This window comes from Dama dama, chromosome 11 (assembly GCF_033118175.1).
Source record: "Dama dama isolate Ldn47 chromosome 11, ASM3311817v1, whole genome shotgun sequence".
Taxonomy (NCBI): Eukaryota; Metazoa; Chordata; class Mammalia; order Artiodactyla; family Cervidae; genus Dama; species Dama dama.
The window spans coordinates 2,760,428-2,775,776 of NC_083691.1; the positions used below are offsets into that span (position 1 = coordinate 2,760,428).

Sequence of the window (15,349 nt, forward strand, 5' to 3'; positions counted from 1 at the left end):
CGAGAAGTCCTAGCACATGCAACAAGACAAGAAAAATAAAACACGCAGACTGGGAAGGAAGAAGTCAACCTGTCTTTGCAAATGACATGATCATCTATGTGAACATCCAAAAGACAACAAAACCTGAAACTAATAAGTGATTATATCAGGGTTGCAGGGTACAAAGTAAACATGTGAAAGTCAGCTGCTTTCCTGTATACCAGTAATGAACAAGTGGACTTTGAAATCAATAATGTATTATCATTTACACTATGTGAAAATTGATAGAAGCATACCTCACATATATTGCAGTTTATTGCAATGTCCTGATATTGCAGATAGCCAGACCACCACAATAAAGTGAATATTGCAGTAAAGTCACACCTTTTCCTTTTGTTTCCCAGAGCATGTAAAAGTTATGTTTACACTATATTGTGGTCAGTTATTAAGTGTGCAATAACATGTCTAAAAAAATGCAGATACCCATACTTTAATTTTGAAAATATTACCGAAAAATGCTGTCATCCGAACCTTCAGTGAGTTGTATTAAAATCAAAGATCACAGATCACTAGAACAAATACAATAATAGTGTAAAGTTTTCTTTCAATATTGTGAGAGTTGCCCAAATAGGACATAGAGACATGAAGTAAGAAAACGCTGTTGGGAAAATGGTGCTAACAGACTTGCTTGATGCAGGCTTGGTGCACCAACCTTCAATTTTTAAAAAAGCAGTATCTTTGATGTTCAGTAAGGCAATGTGCAGTAAGAGGAGGTGTGCCTGTAAAAGGAAACCTTGCTAAAGTGGAGCTGAAAGGACAGAAGCAGACGCGCTCACGCACATATCACTCAATACAGTGTCCATAGGAGATGGGCCTTGCCTCTCGGGCAGGAACGACGCCACTACTGCCAGCAGGAGGAAGAGAGACCTTCTCGTTGCCTGGTGATAGCTCAGCGTCTGGCTGTCACAGCTCAGCTAATGAAATCCACTGTGCGTCAAACCCTAGCTTACTCACATGGACACTTAATTTCTAGTAGCCCTTCCCAACTCCCCCTTCTGCTCTATAAACGAGTTTCCTTGCAACTTCCGTGGTGGCCCAGTGGTAAAGAATCTGCCTTGCAATGCAGGGTCAGTGGGTTCAAACATTGGTCAGGGAACTGAGATTCCATATGCCACAGGGCACCTTAGTCCACAAGGAAGAATGCCCGAGCCCATGCACCACAGCTAGAGAGTCCATGCGCTGCGAGGAAAAGGTCCCGTAGACCCAAGGAAGACCCTACATGCTGCAGCTAAGACCTGATGCAGCCAATAGGTTTTTTAAAAAGTCTCCTTTTCTTTACTGAACTTGCATGCAATTCACCATAGTTGCATGTCCTGAATTGCAATTATTTGCTGCTCCTGAATACGCCTTTTTGTTGGTGGTGGTGAAATAACTGGCTATCTTATTGCTTTAGGTTAGCAATTAGCTTCCCCAAAATGAAGTAATTAAGAATAAGTCTAACAAGCTATATATTTGATCTATATACCAAAACTCTGATGAAAGAGACCAAAAGAAGAACTAAATAAATGGAGAGAGATTCCATGCTCATGGTCAGGGAGACTCGATGTTGTCAAGATGTCACTTCTCCCCAACTTGATCTACTTGCGTTTCCAGCAAGTTAGTTTCTGGATATTGACAGACTTATTCTAAAGTTTATGTGGAGAGACAAAAGACCCAGAACTGCTGACTCAGTATTAAAGGTTCAGAAGGATGCAGGTGGAGGACTGACCCTACCTACCTTCAAGACTGTAATAAAGCTACAGTAATCAAGACAGCATGATGTTGGCAAAAGAGGACCCAGAAACAGACCCACAAACACGTAGTCAACTGATCTCTGAAAAGAGAGGAAAGGAATACAGTGGAGCGAAGATCGTCTCCTGAACAGATGGTGCAGGAAAAACTGGATGTCAACCTGCAAACAAACAGCCTAGACCTTACACCTTACACAAAACTTAAAGTGGATCATAGCTCTAAACATAAAGTGCAAAACTATAAAACTGAAAGTGACAATGACTAAGAAAGCTAAGTGACCCTGGTTATGACTTTTTAGAGACAAAATCAAAGGCATTATACATGAAAGAAGTAATTGATATGAATGACTTCATTAAACACTTGTGCTCTGTGGAATACAATACCAAGGGAATAAGAAGAGACTTATTCTTCTAAGCCATAGACATAAGATAAACTAGAAGGAAATATTTGCAAAGGATGCCACTGATAAAGGACCATTATCAAAAATATTCAAAACAAAAACAAAACCCTCTTTAAACTCAGCAATCACAAAGTGAACGTGATTCAAAATGGGCAAAAGACAAGAACAGATAACAGGGAAGAGATTCAGGTGGCAAATAAGCACATGAAAAGATGCTCAATATATGTCATTAGAGAAAGGCAAATCAAAACAACTAGATATCACTAACACACCTGTTAGAAATGGCCAAAATGCAGAATACTGACAATGCTGAATTCTGGTGAGAAAATGGAGCAGTACAGTTTCATTCACTGCCAGAATGCAAAATGATACAGCTGTGTTAAAAACACTGGCAGTTTTTTATGAAATGAAACAAACTCTTACCATATGACCCAGCAATCATACTCCTTAGTATTCACCCAAATAAAGTGAAAATTTATGTCCATACAAAATCCTGCGGAAGGATGTTTATCACAGCTTTATTTACAATTGCCAAAACTTAGAAGCAATCAAGATGTCCTTCAGAGCAACCTAGATGTTCATTGACAGATGAGTAGAGAAAAAAATTGTGGTACATACATACAATGGAATGTTACTCAACTATAAAAAAGAATATGTTCGAGTCAATCCTAATGAGGTGGATGAACCTAGAGTCTATTACACAGAGTGAAGTAGGTCAGAAGTTCAGTTGCTTAGTCGTGTGACTCTTTGTGACGCCATGAACTGCAGCACGCCAGGCTTCCCTGTCCATCACCAACTCCTGGAGCTTGCTCAAACCCATGTCCACTAAGTCGGTGATGCCATCCAACCATTTTGTCTTCTTTTGGCCCCTTCTCCTGCCTTCAATCTTTCCCAACATCAGGGTCTTTTCCAATGAATCAGTTCTTCGCATCAGGTGGCCAAAGTATTGGAGTTTCAGCTTCAGCATCAGTCCTTCCAATGATTATTGAGGACAGATTTCCTTTAGGATTGACTGGCTTGATCTCCTTGCAGTCCAAGGGACTCTCAAGGGTCTTCTCCAACACCACAGTTCAAAAGCATCAATTCTTCGGTGGTCGGCTTTCTTTATAGTCCAACTCTCACATCCATACATGACTACTGGAAAAACCATAGCTTTGAGTAGATGGACCTTTGTTGGCAAAGTAATGTCTCTGCTTGAATATGCTGTTTAGATTGGTCATAGCTTTTCTTCCAGGGAGCAAGCATCTTTTAATTTCATGGCTGCAGTCACCATCTGCAATGATTTTGGAGCCCCCAAAACAAAGTCTCTCACTGTTTCCCCGTGTATTTGCTGTGAAGTAATGGGACCAGATGTCGTGATCTTAGTTTTCTGAATGTTGAACTTTAAGCCAACTTTTTCACTCTCCTCTTTCACTTTGATCAAGAGGCTCTTCACTTTCTGCCATGAGGGTGGTGTCGTCTGCATATCTGAAGTTATTGATACTTCTCCTGGCAGTCTTGATTCCAGCTTGTGCTTCATCCAGCCCAGCATTTCACATGGTGTACTCTGTGAAAGTTAAATACGTTAAATAAGCAGGGTGACAATATACAGCCTTGATGTACTCCTTTCCCGATTTGGAACCAGTCTGTTGTTCCATTTCTGGTTCTAACTGTTGCTTCTTGACCTGCATACAGATTTCTCAGGAGGCAAGTAAGGTGGGCTGATATTCCCACCTCTTTAAGAATTTCCCACAGTTTGTTGTGATTCACACAAGTATCCACACACAACTATAAAAAAGAATGTATTCAAGTCAGCCTTAATGAGGTGGATGAACCTAGAGCCTATTACACAGAGTGAAGTAAGTAAGAAAGAGAAAGACAAATACTGTATATTAACACACGTGTATGGAATCTAGAAAGATGGTATTGATGAACCTGTTTGCAGGGCAGCAGTGGAGACGCAGACAGAGAGAGTGGACTTGTGGACACAGTAGGGGAAGGAGAGGTGGGGTGAGCTGAGAGTAGTATGTAAACGTACACGTTACCGTGTGTAAAATAGAGGCATGTGGGTGTTAGCTGTGTGACCCGGGGAGGTCAGCCGATGCCCTGTGACGACCTAGAGGGGCGGGATGGGGTGGGAGATGGGAGGGGCGCTCACGAGGGAGCGGACATGGGTGTACCTGGGGCTGATTCATGCTGATGTACGGCAGAAACCAACACAATATTGGAAAGCAATTATCCTCAAAACGAAAAAAAAAAAAGATGTCCTTCAGGAGGCCAATGGATAAATAAATATTGGTCCATTCAGACCAACATAAATACTTAATACTAAGTGAAAGAACCCAATCTGAAAAGGCTACAAACTGAATGATTCCAACTATTTATGACAGGCTGGAAAAGGCAAAACTATGCAGACAGTAGAAAGATCAGTGGATGCAGGGATGAAGGGGGGATGGAGGGATGAAAAGGCAGAGCACAGAGGAGGTTTAGGGCAGTGAAACAACTCTGGATGATACTGTAATGGTGGATACGCGTCATTATACATTTGTCAAAACCCATAGGATGTACAGGGGTTTCCCTGGTGGCTCAGATGGTAAAGAACCCACCTGCAATGTGTGAGACCAGGGTTCAATCCCTGGGTCAGGAAGATCCCCTGGAGAAGGGAATGGATACCCATTCCAGTATTCTTGGCTGGAGAATTCCATGGGCAGAGGGGCCTGGCGGGCTACAGTCCTTGGGGTCACAAAGAGGCAGACACGACTGAGTAACTAACGCTTTCACTTTTCACTTTTGAAGGATGTACAGCACCGAGAGTGAATCTTAACATAAGCTGGACCTGGGTGATACTGCCGTGTCAGTGTAGGTTCACTGATCATCATCTGTGGTGCACGATGTCAGTAGTGGGGGAGGCTGTGTGTGTGGAGACAAGAGGTTTAATGGGAACTGTTTGTGCTTTCCACTCAATTTTGCTGTGAACCTAAAACTGCTCTTAAAAAAAATTAGGGACTGCCCTGCAGTCCAGTGGTTAAGACTTCATGCCTCCACTGCAAGGGGCATGGTTTCAGTCCCTGGTCAGTGAATTAAGATCCCACATGCTGCTTGCCATGGCCAAAAAAGTAGTAATAATAAAGTTTATTAGTTGAAAAAAAAACAGAGTGATCATTGAAACGGAACACTTTTCTCTGCAAGTGTGATGTGTCACTTCTGGCCACTCTTCACTGCCCAAAGCGAGTCACACGGCTACAGTTCTCCCCGGGCCTGGAGAGAGAGCAGGGTGTTCTCCAGCCCCGATGCCTCCTGAGCCAATGTCACCTGCCACCGCTCTCGGCACTGATTTTTATGTCAATCAGGACTCTTAGAAGCAATTAATTTAATTGCATTAATTAATTTAAGCAGAAAGGGGATTTATTAAAAAGATATTAGGGCAAATCCAATTTGAAGATTCCTCTATTCTCCTTTCAGAAAGTACCACAGAGTAACTCAGAAAGAAAAAAACAAAACAAAACAAGAAACCACCTCCTAGAGGTAAGTAAAGATGCGTTTAATATCCTGGACCATAAAGAAGTGGACAGGGTGTGGAAAGTAGTAGAGATACATCAGGAGAGCCAGATGAAGGGAGGAGGGGTGGTGCTTGGCTCCAAATCTCTGGAAGCATTGCTGAGTCCCCTTCTCCAAGGTGCAAACACAAAATCCTGCTCTAGCAATGAGGATGGCATGGGCAATGCAGCAGTCAAGAGCCTGCGTGGATGTTTGCTTCTGAGAAGCAGAGGGTGGGGCATTGAATGAAGACCTACATGATAAGGTTGATTTGCAGGACTGTCTGTGTTGGAGGCTAGGATTAGAGAGACGATATACTGGGAACAAGCTTAAAGCTTCCTTTTCTCTCTGACTCAGGGATGTAAAGGCTAAAGGAACTTCCACGTTAAGGAAATCCTTATTGCCCTTAATTATGATCTTGTTCCCTCCCACAGTGACACTTGTGCAAATATCTATGCCAGGAAATACCTCATTTGTGGATGAGTTTCAAAATGGAAACAGCAGAGGACCTATGTAATAAGATTACAGGATTAAAAAGAAGAAAAGGTGAAACTTGTGGAGAATGAAGAAGCCACACCAAAAAAAAAAAAAATTTATAGAACAGATGGAATTTTGTCTGATGAATTTTCAAACAGTGAAGCAACCTCCTCCCTGAAGCACAAACCAGAGAAACATGAGCCTATGGAGGGAACAGCCGATGGAAAAGGTTTAAAACCCGAGTGAGACGAACTCAGGGAGCGGAAAAGAGAAACCACAGAAGTGACGTGAAATGGGAACTAGCGCACGAAAGGCTGGCTGGCCGCCTCGTGTCAGTCGCTCAGCCGCGGCCGACTCTTGTGACCGGGGCTGTAGCCCCCAGGCCCCTCTGCCCATGGGATTCTCCAGGCAAGAACTCTGGACCGGGTTGCCATGCCCTTCTCCAGAGGATCTCCCTGACCCAGGGATCGAACCCAGGTCTCCCACATCGCAGGCAGATTCTTTACCATCTGAGCCACCAGGGAAGCCTATATGAAAGAATAAACACTGCTAAAAACACTGAAAGGGACATAGAAAAAAAAAAAAAAAAAGCCATGATTATAGGGTTCCCAGAAGAAGAAGGCAGAAAGAAAGGGGCTGAGAGCATATTTGAAGACATAATAGCTGAAAACTCCCCTAACCCGGGAACGGAAGTAGACATCCAGTCCAGGAAGCAAAGACAATCTCAAAGGGAATCAACCCAAAGAAGGTCACACCAAGACACATGGTAATTAAAAGGGCAAAGATTAAAGATAAGGAGAGAATATTATAATCAGCAAGGGAAAAGCAACATACAAGGTAACTCCCATTAGGCTAACTTTTCAGCAAAAACTCTGTAAGCCAGAAGAGAGTGAGTGGTGTGATATACTTAAAGTGATCAAAAGGAAAAACCTACAACCAGGAATACTCAGCAAGGCTTTTATTCACATTTCATGGAAAGATTGAAAGTTTTACAGACAAAAGCTGAAAGAGTCAGCACCACCAAACCAGCTTTACAAGAAGTGTTAAAGGAACTTCTCCAAGTTGAAAAGAGAAGGCCACAGCTAAAGCCCCTTGGTAAAGGCAAACATATGTCAACAATAGTAGGAAGGTTAAAAGATAAAAGTAGTAAACTCATCTATATCCAAAATAAGTAGTTAAGGGATACACACACACACAAAAGATGTCAAAAACTAAATGCTGAGGGTGGGTATAGTAAAAAGGAAGAGTTGTTAAAATGCTAGTAAGGTTATGTTCAAAATCCTTCAAGCCAGGCTTCAGCAGTATGTGAACTGAGAACTTCCAGATGTTCAAGCTGGTTTAGAAAAGGCAGGGGAACCAGAGATCAAATTGCCAACATCTGTTAGATCATAGAGAAAGCAAGGGGATTTCCAGGAAAACACTTACTTCTGCTTCACTGACTACATGAAAGCCTTTGACTGTGTGGATCACAACAAACTGGAAAATTCTTAAAGAGGAGGGAATACCAGACCGCCTTACCTGCCTCCTAAGAAACCTGTATGCAGAACAAGAAACAGTTAGAACTGGATATGGAACAACAGACTGGTTCAAAATTGGGAAAGGAGTACATCAAGGCTGTATGTTGGAACCTTGCTTGTTTAACTTATATGCAGAGTACATCATGCAAAATGCTGGGTTCGACCTCTCACAAGCTGGAATCAAGATTGCTGGGAGAAATCAACAACCTCAGATATGCAGATGATACCACTCTAACGGCAAAAAGCAAAGAGGAACTAAAGAGCTTCTTGATGAGGGTGAAAGAGGAGAGTGAAAAAGCTGGCTTAAAACTCAGCATTCAAAAAAGTAAGATCATGGGATCCAGCCCCATCACTTCATGGCAAATCGAAGGGGAAAACATGGAAGCAGTGACAGATTTTCTTCTTTTGAGCTCCAAAATCACTGAGACAGTGACTGCAGCCATGAAATTAAAAGATGCTTGCTCCTTGGAAGAAAAGCTATGACAAACCTAAACAGTGTATTAAAAAACAGAGATGTCACTTTGCCAGCAAAAGTCTATATAGACAAAGCTATGGTCTTTCCAGTAGTCATATACAGATATGAGAGTTGGATCACAAAGAAGGCTGAGCCCTGAAGGATTGATGCTTTTGAACTGTGGTGTTAGAGAGGACTCTTTAGAGTCCCTTGGACTGCAAGGAGATCAAATCAGTCAATCCTAAAGGAAATCAACCCTGAATATTCATTGGAAAGACTGATGCTGAAGTGCCAATACTTTGTCCACTTGATGCAAAGAGCTGACTAGTTGGAAAAGACCCTGATGCTGAGAAAGATTGAGGGCAGGAGGAGAAGGGGACAACAGAGGATGAGATGGTTGGATGGCATCACCAACTCAATGGACATGAGTTTGAGCAAACTCTGGGTGATAATGAAGGACAGGGAAGCCTGGTGTGCTGCAGTCCATGGGGCACAAAGAATTGGACAGGACTTAGTGACTGAACAACAATAGCAACAACAAATGTATATGTGTGTGTGTGTGTGTGTGTATGGGGGAATGTAGTAAATAACTGTGGAATATCTTTTTTATGGTGGCATGTTGATGAGGCTACAAAATGGCAAAGTAGGACATGCTCTCATCTTCTCCTGCTAGAACTCCAAAATTACAACTTGCTGCTGAACAACCATCGACAGGAGAATGTTGGATCCCATCAAAAAAAGATACCCCACGTCCAAGGGCAGAGGAGAAGCCCCAGTAAGATGATAGGAGGGGTGAAATCACATTTAGAATCAAACCCCATACCCGCCAGAGACGCTCAGAGGGCTCAGACAAACCTCGTGTGCACCAGGACCCCACAGAGACTGAGCCAGAACTGTGTCTGAGTGTCTCCTGTAGGGGAACAGGTCAGCAGTGGCCTGCCGCTGAGGCAGATCTGGGTGCAGCAGACCTGGGTATGCCATAAGCCCTCTTGGAGGAGGTTGCCATTAACCCCACAATACAGCCACCAGAACTTACACAGGACTGTGGAAACAGACTCTTAGAGGGCACAAACAGAACTTGTGCACCCCAGGACCCAGGAGAAAGGAGCAGTGACCCCCACAAGAGACTGACCCAGACTTGCCGTGAGTGTCTAGGAGCCTCTGGTGGAGGCGTGGGTCGGTGGTGGCCTGCTGCAGGGTTAGGGGCACTGAGTGAGGCAGCGCATGCATGGGACCTTTGGAAGGAGGTCGCCATTATCTTCATCACCTCCACCATAGTTTGGCCTCAGGTCAAACAACAGGGAGGGACCACAGCCCCATCTATCAACAGGAATCTGGATTAAAGATTTACTGAGCATGGCCCCACCCATCAGAACAAGACCCAGTTTTCCCCTCAGTCAGTCTCTCCGATCAGGAAGCTTCCATAAGCCTCTTATCCTTATCCATGAGAGGGCAGACGGAATGAAAACCACAGTCACAGAAAACTAACCAATCTGATCACATGGACCACAGCCTTGTCTAACTCAATGAAACTATGAGCCATGCCTTGTAGGGCCACCCAAGACAGATGGGTCATGGTGGAGAGTTCTGACAGAACGTGGTCCACTGGAGAAGGGAATGGCAAACCACTTCAGGATTCTTGCCTTGAGAACCCCATGAACAGTATGAAAAGGCAAAAAGACAGGACACTGAAAGATAAACTCCTCAGGTCGGGAGGTGCCCAATACGCTACTGGAGATCAGTGAAGAACTAACTCCAGAAAGAATGAAGAGACAGAGCCAAAGCAAAAACAACACCCAGCTATGGATGTGACTGGTGATGGAAGTAAAGTCTGATGCTGTAAAGAGCAATATTGCATAGGAACCTGGAATGTTAGGTCCATGAATCAAGGTAAATTGGAAGTGGTCAAACAGGAGATGGCAAGAGTGAACATCGACATTTTAGGAATCAGCAAACTAAAATGGACTGGAATGGGTGAATTTAACTCAGATGACCATTATATCTACTACTGTGGGCAGGAATCCCTTAGAAGAAATGGAGTAGCCATCACAGTCAACAAAAGAGTCTGAAATGCAGTACTTGGAAGCAGTCTCAAAAACGACAGAATGATCTGTTTGTTTCCAAGGCAAACCATTCAGTATCACAGTAATCCAAGTCTATGCCCCGACCAGTAATGCTGAAGAAGCTGAAGTTGAACGGTTCTATGAAGACCTACAAGACCTTCTAGAACTAACACCCAAAAAAGATGTCCTTTTCACTATGGGGGACTGGAATGCAAAAGTAGGAAGTCAAGAAACACCTGGAGTAACAGGCAAATTTGGCCTTGGAGTACAGAATGAAGCAGGGCAAAGGCTAACAGAGTTTTGCCAAGAGAACACACTGGTCACAGCAAACACCCTCTTCCAACAACACAAGAGAAGACTCTACACATGGACATCACCAGATGGTCAATACTGAAATCAGATTGTTTCTATTCTTTACAGCCAAAGATGGAGAAGCTCTATACAGTCAGCAAAAACAAGACCGAGAGCTGCCTGTGGCTCAGATCATGAACTCCTTATTGACAAATTCAGATTAAATTGAAGAAAGTGGGGAAAACCACCAGACCATTCAGGTATGACCTAAATCAAATCCCTTATGATTGTACAGTGGAAGTGACAAATAGATTCAAGGGATTAGATCTGATAGACAGAGTGCCTGAAGAACTATGGACAGAGGTTCGTGACATTGTACAGGAGGCAGTGATCAAGACCATCCCCAAGAAAAAGAAATGCAAAAAAGCAAAATGGTTGTCTGAGGAGGCCTTACAAATAGCTGAGAAAAGAAGAGAAGGGAAAAGCAAAGGAGAAAAGGAAAGATATTCCCATTTGAATACAGAGTTCCAAAGAATAGCAAGGAGAGATAAGAAAGCCTTCCTCAGTGATCAGTGCAAAGAAATAGAGGAAAACAATAGAATGGGAAAGACTAGAGATCTCTTCAAGAAAATTAGAGATACCAAGGGGACATTTCATGCAAAGATGGGCATAATAAAGAAAAGAAATGGTGGGGACCCAACAAAAGCAGAAGATATTAAGAAGAGGTGGCAAGAATACACAGAAGAACTATACAAAAAAGATCCAGATAACCATGATGGTGGGATAACTCACCTAGAGCCGACATCCTGGAGTGAGAAGTCAAGTGGGCCTTAGAAAGCATCACTACAAACAAAGCTAGTGGATGTGATGGAATTCCAGTTGAGCTATTTCAAATCCTAAAAGATAACGCTGTGAAAGTGCTGCGCTCAATATGCCAGCAAATTTGGAAAACAGCAGTGGCCAGAGGACTGGAAAAGGTCAGTTTTCATTCCAATCCCAAAGAAAGTAATGCCAAAGAATGTTCAAACTGCCACAAAATTGCACTCATCTCACACATTAGCAAAGTAATGTTCAAAATTCTCCAAGCTAGGCTTCAACAGTACATAAACTGACAAGTTCCAGATGTTCAGGCTGGATTTAGAAAGGGCAGAGGAACCAGAGATCAAACTGCCAACATCCATTGGATCATTGAAAAAGCAAGAGAATTTCAGAAAAACATATATTTCTGCTTCATTGACTATGCTAAAGCCTTTAACTGTGTGGATCACAACAAACTGGAAAATTCTGAAAGAGATGGAAATATCAGACCACCTAACCTGCCTCCTGAGAAACCTGTATGCAGGTCAAGAAGCAACAGTTAGAACTAGACATGGAACAACAGACTGGTTCCAAATTGGGAAAGGAGTACATCAAGGCTGTATATTGTCACCCTGCTTATTTAACTTCTATGCAGAGAACATCTTGTGAAATGCCAGGCTGGATGAAGCACAAGCTGGAATCAAGATTGCTGGGAGAAATATCAATAATCTCATATATGCAGATAACACCACCCTTATGTCAGAAAGAGAAGAGGAACTAAAGAGCCTCTTGATGACAGTGAGAGAGGAGAGTTAAAAAAGTTGGCTTAAAACTCAACATTCAGAAAACTAAGATCATGGCATCCAGTCCCATCACTTCATGGCAAACAGATGGGTAAACAGTGGAAACAGTGACAGACTTTATTTTGGGGCTCCAAAATCACTGCAGATGGTGACTGCAGCCATGAAATTAAAAGACTCTTGCTCCTTGGAAGTAAAGCTATGACCAACCTAGACAGTATATTAAAAAGCAGAGACATTACTTTGCCAACAAAGGTCCATCTACTCAAAGCTGTGGTTTTTCCAGTAGTCATGTATGAACGTGAGAGTTGGACTATAAAGAAAGCTGAGTGCTGAAGAATTGATGCTTTTGAACTGTGGTGTTGGAGAAGACTCTTGAGAGTCCCTTGGCTTGCATGGAGATCCAACCAGTCTATCCTAAAGGAAATCAGTCCTGAATATTTGTTGGAAGGACTGCTGCTGAAACTGAAACTCCAGTACTTTGGCCACCTGATGGGAAGAACTGACCCACTAGAAAAGACCCTGATGCTGGGAAAGATTGAGGGCAGGAGGAGAAGGGGATGACAGAGGATGAGCTGGTTGGATGGCATCACCAACTCGATGGACATGCGCTTGAGTAAGCTCTGGGAGTTGGTGATGGACAGGGAGGCCTGGCATGCTACAGTCTATAGGGCTGCAAAGAGTCAGACACAACTGAGCGACTGAACTGAACTGATGCTGTAACTAGACTTATGGCGATCATTTTGAAATGCATAGAAATTCCAAATCACTATGTTGTGTAATAGGAACTAACTGTGTTGGATGTCAATTATACGTCAAAAACAAAGAGGCTAATAGAAAAAGAGATCAGACTTGTGTTTGCCGAAGGAAGAGGGTGGAGAGAGGGGGGAATTGGAGGAAGGCATTGAAAAGGTACAGACTTCAGTTCTAAGATGAATACTGGGGATCTGATGCACAACATAATAAATACAATTAACACGGGTGTATGTTATATATGAAAATTGTTACGAGTAAACCCTAATAGTTCTCATCACAAGGACCAATTTTTTCTGCTTCTTTAATATTGTATTTAAAAAATAAATAAATAAAAATAATATTGTATTTATATAAGATGATGGATGTTCAGGAAACTTACTGTGATGATCAGTTCATTATGCTGCATATCTTGGACTTAGACAGTGATGTGTGTCAATTATATCTCCATAAAACTGGAAGAGAAAATAAAAAACACCCCAAAATAGATTCATAAAGAAATATGTAGATGCAAGTTATTAAAATATGGATGCAAATTCAAGAAAGATCAGGAACAACATGGAAATGGCCTCTGGGGGCTGGGGAGCTTGGGGATGGAGAAAGTTTGGAGCAGAATCTGACTATTATTGCTTCTTAACATTGTGAACCTGTTACAGGCATTTCCCTTATTTTAAAAAAATCGAACAAATAGCTAGGTGCAGGGGCCACTGCAGACACACCAGATGTCGGGGAGCTTGTGTCCAGCCAGGGGGAGGAGAGGGAGCAAGGCCTGGGTGGGAGATGGGAGGCAAGAGGAGGGGTCACTGGCTGGAGTGGAGGGTCCCTGCAGATCCTGTGGAGGAGACAAGACGGAGTCATGGCGAGCCTGGGGTGCCCCAGGAGACGGGATCGTCCGCTGGGCACAAAGAGAGCCGCACAGATGAAGGCAACCAGGGGAGGGGCAGGGACGAGGGACAGGCCTGTGAGCAGCCCTGAGGCTCCTTGGAGGGTGGACGCCTGTGCCCATGCTGAAGCCACGCGGTCCAAGCGGGTGATTCCACCCACAGCGCTCCTGGAGGCAGGGACGGGGAGGCAGACATCTGGGGGGCACCTAGCTTATGATGGGGGGGAGGGGGTCGAGGCCACTGCGCTGGGTGGAGACTGCGGTGCTGGGGAGAGAGAGGGGCGGGGGTCCTTACCCTCCTTTCCTCACCAGGCCTCCGAACCTGGTACCTCCGACAGCGTCTGCCGCGCAGCCGGCCACAACCCCAGCCACCCGGTACATGAACCTTCATGCAACATCTTGTTGGGGACACGGTGACAAAATGCGTGCCAGCCTGCCCTCGGGGCTCACATTCTGCAGGGGACAGGAAGCACCGTTCAGTGGTGTGGGCAGGCCTTCCCTGGGGCAGCGCCCGATGCTCGCAGGCCTGCGGAGTCCGGGAGAACCCCAGGGCGGGGGCGTGCCTAAGCGGGGCCTGGAGAACTAGTCAGAGGGGAGGGGTGCTGGGGCAGGTGTGGGGGTGGGGGAGAGATGAAGGATTGCTGGGGGGCCACAGGGAGTTGGCTCTGGTGGGCTTCAGACAGCAGGGGAGCCAAGGTGGGCGGGTGGGGCACGCGGGGTGTGCGTTGGATCTGTGGGCCTGTGTTCAAAGCCTTTCCCTCTAAGGTGACCTGGCCGCGCAGGTGCTGGGTGGCTGAGAGGTGCGGGGTGTTTATTCGGCCGAGAAGGAAATGGTCCTGGGTATCGAGAATCTGGAGATAAGGTGCCAGGAGCCCCGGCCGGGGGAGATTGGATTGACCAGACCAGCTCGGGGCAAGGCTGGGGCCAGCCGCGGGGAGCACGGCCACAGAGCCCCGAGGGCAGGGGCCCTGCAGGCCAGGCACAGAGGCAGAGAAGACCCGCGGGGTGCCCCCTTTGGTAAGGCAGGGCGGAAGGATGTTTGAGGAAAGAGCCGGAGCTGTAGGGAGGTTGTAGCCTGGCCGGATGGGCTCCTTGCCAGCCGGGCTTGAGCAACATCACCTTTATTTTTCCTTAATTTCCCTTGAGTCAGGCTCTGCCCCACCTGTGTGCTTAGCATTTGGAACTTTGACCCAATTTGAGTCATTACCCCATGAGCGCGCCCCGCTCCTCTCTCTCCTGGCCGCGTGGTGACCACTGCTCCTTCAGCCATATGAGGCCACATGGTCGTCCTCGGCCCTGACCTCGGGCTGGGCCTGCAGGGGTCCCGTGCTCTGTTCCCCAGGCCTCGATCGCAGTGTCCAGCCCCACGGGTACTCTTGCACGTGCCCCCAGCAGATGTCCAGCCATCCCAGGCTTGGCGAGCACTGGAAACCCTCCCTCTGCCTCTCCCCACGGCCCCCGCCAGACCCAGCAAAGCCCAAACTTCTCCAGGTAAGAAATACCCAGTCCCAGGAACTGGGAGACGTAGTTGCTGGAAAAGCAAATATCCTTATTTATTCATCATGAGCCTGTGGTAGAAAATACAACACGGTCGATTTTTTAAAAAGTGTTAAGAGGAAGTTCACAA

At 45.0% G+C, this 15,349-nt stretch overlaps 1 long non-coding RNA gene across 1 annotated transcript; it reads right to left on the reverse strand.

Moving 5' to 3' along the window:
- Positions 1-3,547: 3,547 nt before the first annotated feature.
- On the reverse strand, positions 3,548-14,209 carry LOC133064329 (uncharacterized). The gene is made up of 3 exons (XR_009694611.1): positions 14,018-14,209; positions 13,222-13,294; positions 3,548-3,716 (listed from the first exon to the last, which is right to left on the reverse strand). It is a non-coding gene; the product is annotated as an uncharacterized LOC133064329 (long non-coding RNA).
- Positions 14,210-15,349: the final 1,140 nt, after the last annotated feature.